Source organism: Pogona vitticeps, chromosome 2 (assembly GCF_051106095.1).
Source record: "Pogona vitticeps strain Pit_001003342236 chromosome 2, PviZW2.1, whole genome shotgun sequence".
In the NCBI taxonomy this organism is placed as follows: Eukaryota; Metazoa; Chordata; class Lepidosauria; order Squamata; family Agamidae; genus Pogona; species Pogona vitticeps.
Genome location: NC_135784.1, coordinates 9,590,267 through 9,603,312, shown reverse-complemented (window position 1 = coordinate 9,603,312; position 13,046 = coordinate 9,590,267). Strand labels below are relative to the sequence as shown.

Here is a 13,046-nt window from a genome sequence, read left to right as displayed (position 1 = left end):
TGCTGTCTATTGTCTCTGGGTAATGTAGTTAAAGTGTCTTCCTCAGGAATGTTTACATTGTCTGTATATTTGGAGTTATCTGTGTCTGTTTACTATTAACTGTCTGTTTACCAGCCTGTCTGTTTACCAACCACTCTGTTTACTGATGCCTTTGTATTCAAGGAAATTAGCTGTCTCTGTTTACCAGCACTCTGGTTATTCTGCTGTGTATTCAAGGAAATTAGTTACCTCTGTATTGATTAACTAGTGCAAAGGTAGTAGAGTACAATAAAAAGGGGGTGTGGCAAAGGAGGAGGAGATTCCTCTGGACAGATGCCTGTGGGTAAGCTGTCCTTGTTCATCCGGATCCCGCCCTGAAACATACCCCTGAGCGCTTGTCTCCTTTCTCCTTGCTGGTCAAGAGGAGAGGGAGGCTTCATCTGCAGATCCCGAGACTGGCTTCATCTGCAAGACCCCTACTTCCCCTCATCTTGCAGATCCCGACAAAATGGTGCCCTCTCTGAGGTAATTCACCTATCGTCCTACTCATCACGCCCGGTGTGGAAGGGCTACAGCGCGCGCACGCATCCTCTGGATCCCGATGAGTAGGACTGAGGTCAACTTTCGACAATTCGCACTCATCTCGCCTGGCACAGGCCCCAAGACGCGTCAATCATCCGCAAGGATCCCTCGGGTGAGTGGAATTGGTCAAGTAAGACACCTACACTTTTAGAAACATGGGAACTTCTTTATCAAATCTTCAGGAACAATTTCTAGTGTGTACTTGCCTTCAAGACACATGTAACATCCTTTCCGATCCAGAATTCGAGGCTAATCTAGTCAAACAACTCCCTCAAATTCTGCCTCCCCTCCCTTCAGCCTCTTTGGCTTCCCTGCTGCACCCTTCGTCTCATTCTGACCAGCCTGATGAATTAAAAGCACTGCCACCTCAAGCAACTGAGATTGATAACCATCCTTCAATGGATACAACAGGTTCTTGTGCAGAAACTGGTGTCATTTCTGCCCCTCCTGTCATTGAAGGAGCAGCAGAAGCACAGAGAGATGTGCCAGCTGTTTCTGCTAGTTGTGAACTGCCCCCATCTCAAGGCATCCGCAAACTGCAAAGCAGTAACCAGGACAATGGGATGGACTCTTTATCTGCCCCATGGTTTAATGACTGCAAGGCCTTGACAAAAGATTCCTTTCCACCAGCAGAAGGACTCACTTGCCTTCCAGAATGGCAAGATTTAGCATTCAAGCGAGCAAAAATTAATGCTGGTGCATCCCCTGATAGTCCTCTAATGTTTATGGGAGGAGCTGCATTTGCTACTACTGTTCAGCAAGGCTTCACAAAAACAGCTTTAACTCAAGCAGCAGGAGTAGCTATAAATGCATTCCAATCAGCAAATCAAACTGCATGCCTGACTCCCTTCCTTGCTGGTCTAAAAGAAGCAGCAGCTACCTCAGTATCTCCGCCGGTTCAGCCAAAGTTGCATTATGTCCTAGCGAATTGGGACCCAGGCCCAGATTTCTTTGATATCATGGACTGGGGTACAAAAGCAGCTCTACAAGCATTGGATGGATCATATAAAGAAGGGGAGAAGGAAGAGAATCTAAGGGGGGGTGACTGCTACACCCCAACATGAAGCTTGTTTTGAACTGCTTTTTCCATGTGCTAATCCTGTTTGAATGAAAAGTCCTACTCAGCCGGACATGGCAATTATATAGATCACCAAAGAATGCCTCCCATCTGGCCAGTAGAGAGACTAATGCTGCATATTGGGGTGGGAGGAGGCGAACCAGAAAGTTTTCCCCCATCACCTTCCAATCTAGAGAAAGCATTGTTTACACTCAAGCCATTTGTAAGGATCCAAATGATGTCCTGCACACTCTAGGTTCCATGTTCTTAGAACTACAAATCCTATCACACCTTGCATTGCTGTGAGCATATGGGACTTCATACAAGCCTGCATTCCTGTCTCTGCCTTCCAGGAGTAACAGTGTCACATCCCTGAGAAAATGTTTGTTGCAAATGCTGTAAATTGTCAAAAATGTTTGTTTTTCTTTCTGCAGGATAAGAGTGCATGACATGTGTTTCCTCTGTTAGCCAGATCTTAACGTATTGAATTTTAGAGAAGCAATTCTTAGTTTTATGCTCAGAATTAAATGCAGTTTTAGCCTTTGAGTTTTTCCTAATATGAATTTAATTTTGTTGTAGACACTGTATGTTTATTCTTTTACGTCACAGTTTTCCTTGAAAATTATTTTCTAATGTAATATGAAAACTTTGTCTGTTTATCCCTGAGACAGAGAAGCATATTATTCCCTACAAGTAGGCCCCACAGTAGGCAATTTTGTACACTGTGATGCTGATACATCTGATATGCTTGCCTGTAGAAACACATTTTCAATCCAGGGGAAATTTAAGGGCACTAGCAGACACCTTTTTTTAATTCAGTCAGTTCTACAGTTTAAGAGCTTTGCCCGGAGCCAGGCAGATGCATACAAGCACCATTCTTTACTACTCATCCCTCAAAATAAGTTGCTGTTCTTTTGCCAAGCTCTATATGTATCTCTCCAGTCAAGTATCATACAAGAAATTCATGGTGTGTGTGTCTTCAGTGGGGAAGTTGTCTGTGTCACATATTTCTATGCAAAAAATCTGTATACCTTAAAATGTTTTGCTTTTGCCTCTTAGCAATATATTGTGCTTATATATCTGTAATGTTGATGTCATCAGAATATGCCATCTAATTCTCTTGCAAGATTCCAGGTTTCATTCCATCTGAACAATGTTTTAAAGTTGTAAAGAATGAGTTTTGCCTCTCAGCGCAACAAGGAAGCAGGTTAGGCTATTTGAATGCTTTCCTTATTCCCAGTGGCCTGGAACATGCTATTCCGTCCTCTGCTGAAGATGAGCCTGACTTCATGCCATCATACCAGAACTCCTTGGACTCAGAATATTCAAGAGTTGACAACAGCCATTGTCTTCAACAACAACAACAACAAAAAACGGTTGGGATGTGGGGAAAATTTATGCTGTTATGCTGTTACAATGTATATGTCTGTGGCAGTAGCAAATGTATATCTATGACAATGGCAGGCCTCATGCTAAAACTGCAAGTCACTAGTTTCCAGTAAGGATGATCATTAGCCTGCTGTCTATTGTCTCTGGGTAATGTAGTTAAAGTGTCTTCCTCAGGAATGTTTACATTGTCTGTATATTTGGAGTTATCTGTGTCTGTTTACTATTAACTGTCTGTTTACCAGCCTGTCTGTTTACCAACCACTCTGTTTACTGATGCCTTTGTATTCAAGGAAATTAGCTGTCTCTGTTTACCAGCACTCTGGTTATTCTGCTGTGTATTCAAGGAAATTAGTTACCTCTGTATTGATTAACTAGTGCAAAGGTAGTAGAGTACAATAAAAAAGGGGGTGCGGCAAAGGAGGAGGAGATTCCTCTGGACAGATGCCTGTGAGTAAGCTGTCCTTGTTCATCCGGATCCCGCCCTGAAACATACCCCTCAGCGCTTGTCTCCTTTCTCCTTGCTGGTCAAGAGGGGAGGGAGGCTTCATCTGCAGATCCCGAGACTGGCTTCATCTGCAAGACCCCTACTTCCCCTCATCTTGCAGATCCCGACACAAGACTGTGGTCTTCTACTGCGATCCTTTTTACACTTCTTTAAATAGGCATCATCTGAAGTTGCCTTCCTCTTGCCGTTTATGATCACCAGTCCCTCAGCTCCTGCTCCTTCCTTGCATACCTGACTAGGATAAAATTTTGCAGATGGATTTTCTTTACATGAGCTCTTCCCTTCTCCTTCTGGGACCACCAAAAACACCACCGAGCAGGCTTCCTGCCCTGCTGTTGCATTTCAAAAGACTTTCAAAACCTTGCTAGACTGAGATCCAGAGCCAGTCCCAGCGTTTATATGGATTGATTTGACCCCTTCGTTCCTCTGTTTTCTAATTTTGACCCTTAGCGGCACTTATGTTGATTTTTGATGGATTAAAAGGGGAGTATTCTTTTGGTATAGAGTGGTGCCTGGCTTAAGGATTTTAATTGGTGCAAAAAAACCCACCACATCGCTATGAGAAAACATCGCTAAGCAAAACGCGTTTTCCCATAGAGATGCATTGAAAACCAGATAATCCGTTCCAATGGGAACGGATTACCATCCTTAAGCAAAAATCGCCATAGGAAAAATCGCTAAGAGAAACGCGGTTCCCCAATTGAAATGCATTGAAACTATTCAAGGCATTTCAATGGGGGAAAAATTACAAAAAATTCAAAAAGAGTCAGAACGAAGCCAAATTAGTTTAACAAAGTGTGCTAACGATTTCAAGCATTCTAAACCTTTTAAAAACATTTTAAAAACTTAAAAAAACAGCGAACACGGGGCTGTCAAAACCATCGTTAAGCGAAACAGGGGGACCTAAACTGTCATCGCTAAGCGAAGCAAGGTCCCAAACATCGCTATGTGAAATTCGTGCATTGGAAACATCACTAAACGCAGCGCAAGATCGCTCTGGAAAACTAATCGTTAAGTGATTACATCGTTAAACGAGGCAATCACTAAGAAAGGCACCACTGTAGTCCAAAGTGAGGAGGAATTAAAGAACCTCTTAATGAGGGTGAAAGAGAGTGCAAAAAACAGTCTGAAGCTCAACATCAAAAAACTAAGATCACTGGTCCCATCACCTCCACGCAAATAGAAGGGGAAGATATGGAGGCAGTGACAGATTTTACTTTCTTGGGCTCCATGATCACTGCAAATGATGACAGCAGCCCTGAAATTAAAAGATGGCTGCTTCTTGGGAGGAAAGCGATGACAAACCCCGACAGCATCTTAAAAAGAAGAGACATCATCTTGCCAACAAAAGTCTGCATAGTCAAAGCTATGTTTTTTCCTGTCGTGATGTATGGAAGTGAGAGCTGGACCATAAAGAAAGCTGACCACCAAAGAATGGATGCTTTTGAATTGTGGTGCTGGAGGAGACTCTTGAGAGTCCCCTAGACTGCAAGGAGAACAAACCTTTCCATTTTGAAGGAAATCAACCCTGAGTGCTCAATCCTGAAGCTGAAGCTCCAATACTTTCGCCATCTCATGAGAAGACTCCCTGGAAAAGATCCTGATGTTGGGAAAGTGTGAAGGCAGGAGGAGAAAGGGACGACAGAGGATGAGATGGCTGGACAGTGTCATCAAAGCAACCAACATGAATTTGACCCAACTCCGGGAGGCAATGGAAGATAGAAGAGCTTGGCGTGCTCTGGTCTGTGGCATCACGAAGAGTTGGACACAACTAAACGACTAAAGAACAACACCACTGGACTGTCACCAATTTGGTGACCTCAGCAATGAACTACAGCAATTTCAAGGGGAAAAGTAAAGTAGCCATGAGTCTCTCTAACAGAGGCTTCATTTTCAAAGGTTTCCCATCAGTACTACGGAAACATGTAACTTTCCAAAGTCGTGTGTGTGTGTGTGTGTGTGTGTGTGTGTGTGAGAGAGAGAGAGAGAGAGAGAGAGAGAGAGAGAGATATGGCAGGAAAGAGAAACGGTTGTCTGTTTAGTGTGTGTGTGTGTGTGTGTGTGTGTGTGTGAGAGAGAGAGAGAGAGAGAGAGAGAGATGGCAGGAAAGAGAAACGGTTGTCTGTTTATATGTTTACCCACCTTCCTTTGGCTAGAACGGCAGCAACAACTAGTGCTTCCAACTCCGCTACCTTGGGGAGGGAGTGATTTCAGAATAAGTGGCTTTTCAGATTTAGTTTCAGCAAGATCTGGGGACCTGATATCTGAATGCACCTTCACATGCTCCCCACCAGCACACGATGGGGAGTTGCAAACTTGGACAGAAGGGTTAATTTTTGTACAGTTTCTTGTTTGAGATTTTGATCTCAATATGTATTAAATATAAATGTTGCATATCCACCTAAAAGTTAAACTCATCTAATAATCTGAACAGAGAGAGAGAGAGAGACTGAAGAGCTGAAAGTGCCTTTTTTCTTTCTGCCTGGCTGCCTGCAAACCTTCCCTCTGCTTCTCCCCTGTATTGGGAAGGTGCGTGTGTGATTTGTGGAGGAGGAAGACGCCAAAGGGGAGGGGGCTCCCAAGAGGGAAAGGGGGGGGTTCTCTCTGGCGTTTCAGGAGGCATCTCCTGCCTTCAGGGAAAGCAACCAAGCCTTGGGGGGGGAGTGAGAAAGGGCACCCGCCCTCCCTTCCCACCGTTGTCCCCTCAGCAAATCACCACCCTCTGAGCGTATGTGTGTTTGTGGGTTTGTGCGTCCGCCCCTCCTTGTGTCTGGAAGCCCCGTCCCGCCCCCTCCACCTACGACGGCGTGCGGTGGAGGACCGAAGGGGAATGGAGAGGAGGAAAGGGGTAGAGCGTCTCCTCACCGGAAGCGGAAGCAGGGAGCGCTTCCTCCTTTCTTTGTCTCTACGTTCAGCGGTGACCGCGCTGGACGGCGGCCTGTCTGGGCTTTTTCTGCTTCCGGAGGACCCTGGAAGGCGGTGAGCCTTTTTCGAGAGGAGGAAGAAGAGGAAACGGTGGGGGGGGGGGGGGTGTCGTGGAAGGCTTTGTCTTTGGAGGGGAGGGTGTCGGGGTGGTGGTGGTGCGTTTTTAAAACTAGCCCAATTACCCCATGCAATCCCGGTTACCAACCGCTCCTCTTTCCATGCAGGAACTCGGTGGTTTCACCGCCCGGTTGAGGGGGTTCGATCCCCCTCCCACGGCGCTCCCTTTGACTTCACGATCCATCGGGGGCCCCTTCCAGTCCGGCCATTAATCGCTTATTATATAAATCCCCACCCACGGATATTTTCAATATTGGGTGGATGGGGGGTCAATCCCCCCGAATGTCCCCCTCCTTGCAAGGCATCCGGGTGGGTGGCCGGCGCTCCTGCTGGTTTTTCTTCCGAGGAGACCCCACCTCTCCCCTGCATCCTGTCTCCACCTGGCAGTACAAAAAACGGGACGAGAGAAAAATCACTGGTCTCTCCCTTTAGTCTCTCCTCCTCCCGCTCAAATTTCAAGGGGCCCCACATTGGGAAGGTCCCTCAGAGGCATCCTGGGAGTCGCCCCACACCCAGATCGCCAACCTCCACCCCAATGGAGGAAACCAGGTTGGAAGTGTGCCCTGCAGCGTGAAGGGGAGTGGAGACCATTGGAGGCAGAAGCAGGCTCTTGCTTCCAAAGGCACCCATCAAATCCAGAAAAGGGGGGGGGAAGCATCACGAGAGACCACTACAACTCACCCCCCTGCTGGGGATTGCTTTCTGCACCCCATAGAACAAGGGTGGACAAAGCTGAGTGGGAAGGAGACCCACAGCCTCATCCCACCAAGTCTCCCATGATGCAAACCAGATCGGCCGGATCGCCCAGGATCAAGTCCTGGATGGGGGTTCTTTTGCACCCTCGACTCACCTGGCATTTAGCAGCAAGAGTTTCAACCCAGAGGGTTCGTCACCCAGGCTATCCGAGCTGTTTTAAGTTTCGGGGCAGCTTAGGGGCAACCAACATCCTCCCCGCCCTTCTCTCTTGCCTGAACATGTCCTGTAGCTGCTCCCTAATTCCCCCCCCCACACAAACACAGTGATCTTTACCAACAAAATACATCCATCCACAAGGAGACAAAGACCAATTTAGCAGCTACTCCCCTGAACTGGCTGGGAATGGGGAGAAGATTTTACACAAGAACAAAAAGGAGAAGGGGATATTTAGGGAGGCAGTGGTGCTTTCAGATCTCCAGGGAGGGAGGATTCCCAAGATGTCCTTGTGGAAGGAGTCCCTTATGAAGCTTCCTTGGAGGCTGGGGCAGAGGTTCTCGGTTCGACTGCACTATGTGACGGTGAGGTTCTTTTTATACCTGTAGGGAGGGAACGAGACGAATCAGGGAGCTCCCCCCAAGTGTAGCCAAACTGCTGATATAGCCTTCCACCAGGAGAAATTGAGTGTAGGAGGGAAGAAATACAACCCATCAGAAGTCCCAGTCTAACACATTGTACTACAAAGCCATGGTCCCCAACCTTAGGCCTCCAGATGTTCTTGGATGACAACTCCCAGAAGCCTTCACCGCCACCTCTGATGGCCGGGATTTTTGGGAGTTGAAGTCCAAAAACATCTGGAGGCCCAAGGTTGGAAACAACTGCTGTAAAGGACATGACATTACCACTTGTAGGAAGGTTCTTGAGGTCCTTGCAGAGTTTAGAAAGGGGTTCACCATCGCCATGGAGGGATTTGACCCCTTCCAAGACATCATAGATTTCAGTCAAATTGGCTGGATCAGTCCCTGTCCACTCAGCTCACCTTCACCTACAGCACCAAACCATTTTTCTGGCGCCTCTTCTTTCCCTACGTGTGTTAAGAGGGAAGCACGTTCTGTTGTTCTCTGCTTCCCACCATCCAGGCCAGCTAATTTGAATGACCAAATTTTTCTCTCCGGATCTGTGAGAGGTTCCTCCATCATCTTCCTCTTTCCCTCCTATCTCCTTGTTGTTTCTTCGTTAGCTACCTTTCCATTTTCCTTTTTTCTTTTCCAAAGGAGAGAGAGACTCCTCTGCATGATCTGAAAACTGCAAAGCCAGGCACTATTAAGAAATGTCTCTTGTTTGCTTCATCCAGGATGCCTCCAGACTGATTGTTTTTCTTTTCCCCAAGGCAGGGTTGAAAGTGAGCAGATCTCCGTTCATGTCTCTCTGGACGAAAAAGGAATAGCCCAATTCCAAATCCCTCTTCACATTTCCAAGGTAAGCAAGATGTCATTCTTTATTCATAGCACAGAATCATGGCATTGGAAGCAATCTTACAAGGTCATATAGCCCAATGACCAGCTCAATGCAGAAATTAAAGTGTATCTGACTGATGGCAACCCAATTTTCCCTCAGCCTCAAGTTCCACTGTTGTCCTGGTCAATTAGTTAGAAGGTTTTTCCTGATAATCAAAATCTGGCTCTCTGAGTGCATTAATTTGTGTCCTACACTCTGGTGAGACAGAATAGATTCTGTCTCTCTGTCTGATAACCTTTCATGTATTTAAAGAGTGGGTTAATATCATCCTTCAGTCTTCTTTTCTGAATGCTAAAAATGCCCAGTTCTTTCAATCTCTCCTCCTGGGGTTTGGTTTCTAGTTCCTCCCCAGTCGTCCTTACTGCTCCTCTCTCTGACCCTGTTCCTGTTGGCCTGAATCCTTCTTAAGGAGCAGAACTGGACACGGTAGTCTATAGTCTATAGGAAGCCTAGCAAGTGCCGAGTAGGGAGGAAGACTTGATGTGATGTGGAGACGACCCCCCTGTGAATGCAGCTCAATAGAGTCTTTATTTATTTATCTTTTTGTGCAGTCGATTCCCATAAAAACAGAAAGGTAGTCAATGCCCTATCCCAAATAGGGAACAATAGGTAAATATTATGCATGTTGAGTGTTCCCAGCAGTTATGTACTTTGATCAGGAAAAAGTGAATTTCTGCTGGCTGCGTAGCTTTAAGAAAACACAAGTGTCTGTTCAGAAAAGTGAAACAACTATGCTCTTCAGCAACAGATTCACTGTTTGTGTTCCTGGGCACAGGATGGAGAATAGAGTGGAGGAGACCAAATGGTCGTATATAGCTTCCATTATATACATTTTACATATCAAAGTATTTTTTTTCTTATTTTTTAGTCTTGAAGAACTTGCCATAGTTTGTTGTGGTCCACAAAGTCGAAGGCTTTTGCATAGTCAATGAAGCAGAAGTACAGTGGTGCCTCGCTTAACGGGCACCCCGTTTAACGACGAATCCGCATGCCGATGAAGATTTTGCGATCGCTTTTGCAATCGCATTGCGATATTCTCTATGGGGAAAATCGCTTTGTGATTTTCCCCCATACCTTCCCCCAGCTGACCGGCGGGGGCAGGTGTTCCCCGCCCTCCGCCCGCCGGCGGCGACGGGGGTGAGGGGGTGGCTTGGGGGGAGCTGGGAGGCAGGGCAAGGCCCAGGTGTTCCGGCAGCCCTCCTCCCAGCGGAGACAAGGGTAAGGGGTGTGTCTCCACAGGGTTGGGTGGGAGGTCTGCCTTTGCGGCCTGGTGGTGGTGGCGACTGGGGTGGGGGAGAGCTAGGAGGAAGAGCAAGCCCCGGCTGCTCTCCTCCCGGCATCTGCAGCAGCGACGGGGATGGGGGTGCTCTCCTCCCGAGCCCTCGCTCGCCCACTGCCTAGGACACCCGGTGTCTCCCGGGCTGGCTGGCTGGCTGGCAGTGCTTTACCATGATTGGTTTCCTGCTTGGGGAAACAATCATGGCAAAGCAATGCTTTTTTAACAGCTGATCGGTGGTTTCAAAATGGCCGCCCGCTGTGTTCTTCACGGATTCCTCGCTTAAGAGGCACCAAAAATGGCCGCCCCTATGGAGAGTTTTTACCCCATAGGAATGCATTAAACAGGGTTTAATGCGTTAATATGGGGTTTTTTTGTTCAGTTTAGCGATGTTTCCGGATAGCGACGTTAATCCTGGAATGGATTAATGTCGCTATGTGGGGCACCACTGTAGATGTTTTTCTAGAAGTCTCAGGCTTTCTCCATAATCCAGCACATGTTAGCAATTTGGTCTCTAGTTCCTCTGCCCCTTTGAAATCCAGCTGGTACTTCTGGGAGTTCTCGGTCCACATACTGCTGAAGCCAGCCTTGGAGGATTTTGAGCATAACCTTGCTAGCGTGTGAAATGAGTGCAATTGTATAGTAGTTGGAACATTCTTTGGCATTGTCCTTCTTTGGGATTGGGATGTGGACTGATCTTTTCCAATCCTCTGGCCACTGTTGAGTTTTCCAAACTTGCTGGCATATTGAGTCTTAACAGCGTCATCTTTTAAGATTTTAAATACAGTGGTGTCTTGCTAGACGATTGCTTCATTTAACGATGAATTCGCTTTAGGATGAAGTTTTCGGAGTGATCTTGCGCTTCGTTTAACGATGTTTCCTATGGGCAATTTTCGCTTTACCATGTTAGGGACCTTGCCTCGCAAGACGATTAAATTTTAGGTCCCTGTTTTTCGCTTTACGATGTTTTTGACAGCTTGGTCTTGCTTCACTTTACGAGTCTTTTAATGGTCTGTTTCGTTAGACCGCTTTCTTTGCTAGCAAACCGCATTTTGCTTAACGATGTTTCCTATGGAAATTTTTGCTTAACGATGACAATCCGTTCCCATTGGAACGGATTATCAGATTTTCAATGCATTTCAATGGGAAAACGTGTTTCCCAAGACGATGTTTTCGCTAAACAGCGATTTTCATGGAACGAATTAACATAGTCTTGCGAGGCACCACTTCCACTGGCCTTGTTGTTAGCCATTCTTTCTAAGGCCCACTTGATTGTCTAAGATAGAAGGAGTACAGTGGTACCTCGCTACACAATGACCCCGCTGTACGACGAATCCGCAGGACAATGACTTTTTTGTGTTTGCTATAGCCTTGCAAAGAAAAATACTGCATAGGAACCTGGAATGTAAGATCTATGAACCTTGGGAAACTGTAGGTGGTCAAATAGGAGATGGCAAGAATAAACATCGACATCCTGGGCATGAGTGAACTAAAATGGACAGGAATAGGCGAATTCAGCTCAGATGATTATCATATCTACTACTGTGGGCAAGAATCCTGTAGAAGGGATGGAGTGGCCCTCATAGTCCACAAAAGAGTGGGAAAAGCTGTAATGGGATACAATCTCAAAAATGATAGAATGATGTCAATACGAATCCAAGGCAGACCTTTCAACATCACAATAATCCAAGTTTATGCACCAACCACCAGTGCTGAAGAGACTGAAATTGAACAATTTTATGAAGATTTAAAACACCTTCTAGAACTGATACCAAAGAAAGATGTTCTTCTCATTCTAGGGGACTGGAATGCTAAAGTAGGGAGCCAAGAGGAGAAGGGAAGCAAAATGCAAGGGAGATAGGGAAAGTTACAGAAAATTGAAGGCAGACTTCCAAAGAATAGCAAGGAGAGACAAGAGGGCCTTCTTAAATGAAAAATGCAAAGAAATAGAGGAAAATAACAGAAAAGGAAAAACCAGAGATCTGTTCAGGAAAATTGGAGATATTAGAGGAACATTTTGCGCAAAGATGAACATGATAAAGGACAAAAATGGTAGGGACCTAACAGAAGCAGAAGACGTCAAGAAGAGGTGGCAAGAATACACAGAGGAATTATATCAGAAAGATTTGGATATCCCGTACAACCCAGACAATGTCATTGCTGACCCTGAGCCAGACATCCTGGAGAGCGAAGTCAAGTGGGCCTTAGAAAGCCTGGCTAACAACAAGGCCAGTGGAGGTGATGGCATTCCAGTTGAACTATTTGAAATCTTGAAAGATGATGCTGTTAAGGTGCTACATTCAATATGCCAGCAAGTTTGGAAAACTCAACAGTGGCCAGAGGATTGGAAAAGATCAGTCTACATCCCAATCCCAAAGAAAGGCAGTGCCAAAGAATGCTCCAACTACCGTACAATTGCACTCATTTCACACGCTAGCAAGGTTATGCTCAAAATCCTACAACGTAGGCTTCAGCAGTATGTGGACCGAGAACTCCCAGAAGTACAAGCTGGATTCCGAAGAGGCAGAGGAACTCGAGACCAAATTGCTAACTTGCGCTGGATTATGGAGAAAGCCAGAGAGTTCCAGAAAAATATCTACTTCTGCTTCATTGACTATGCGAAAGCCTTTGACTGTGTGGACCACAGCAAACTATGGCAAGTTCTTAAAGAAACGGGAGTGCCTCACCACTTTATCTGTCTCCTGAGAAACCTATATGTGGGACAGGAAGCAACAGTTAGAACTGGACATGGAACAACTGATTTGTTCAAAATTGGGAAAGGAGTACGACAAGGCTGTATATTGTCCCCCTGCTTACTTAACTTATATGCAGAATACATCATGCGGAAGGCTGGACTCGATGAATCCCAAGCCAGAATTAAGATTGCCGGAAGAAATATCAACAACCTCAGATATGCAGATGATACCACTCTGATGGCAGAAAGTGAGGAGGAATTAAAGAACTTTGTAACGTGAGTGAAAGAGGAGAGTGCAAAAAACGGTCTG

At 46.0% G+C, this 13,046-nt stretch overlaps 1 protein-coding gene across 1 annotated transcript in view; it reads right to left on the bottom strand.

Annotated features, from left to right (window-relative positions):
- The window catches only part of LOC140703737 (uncharacterized), a 465,058-nt gene that overhangs the window by 368,802 nt on the left and 83,210 nt on the right, over positions 1-13,046 (bottom strand). The window lies entirely within an intron of this gene.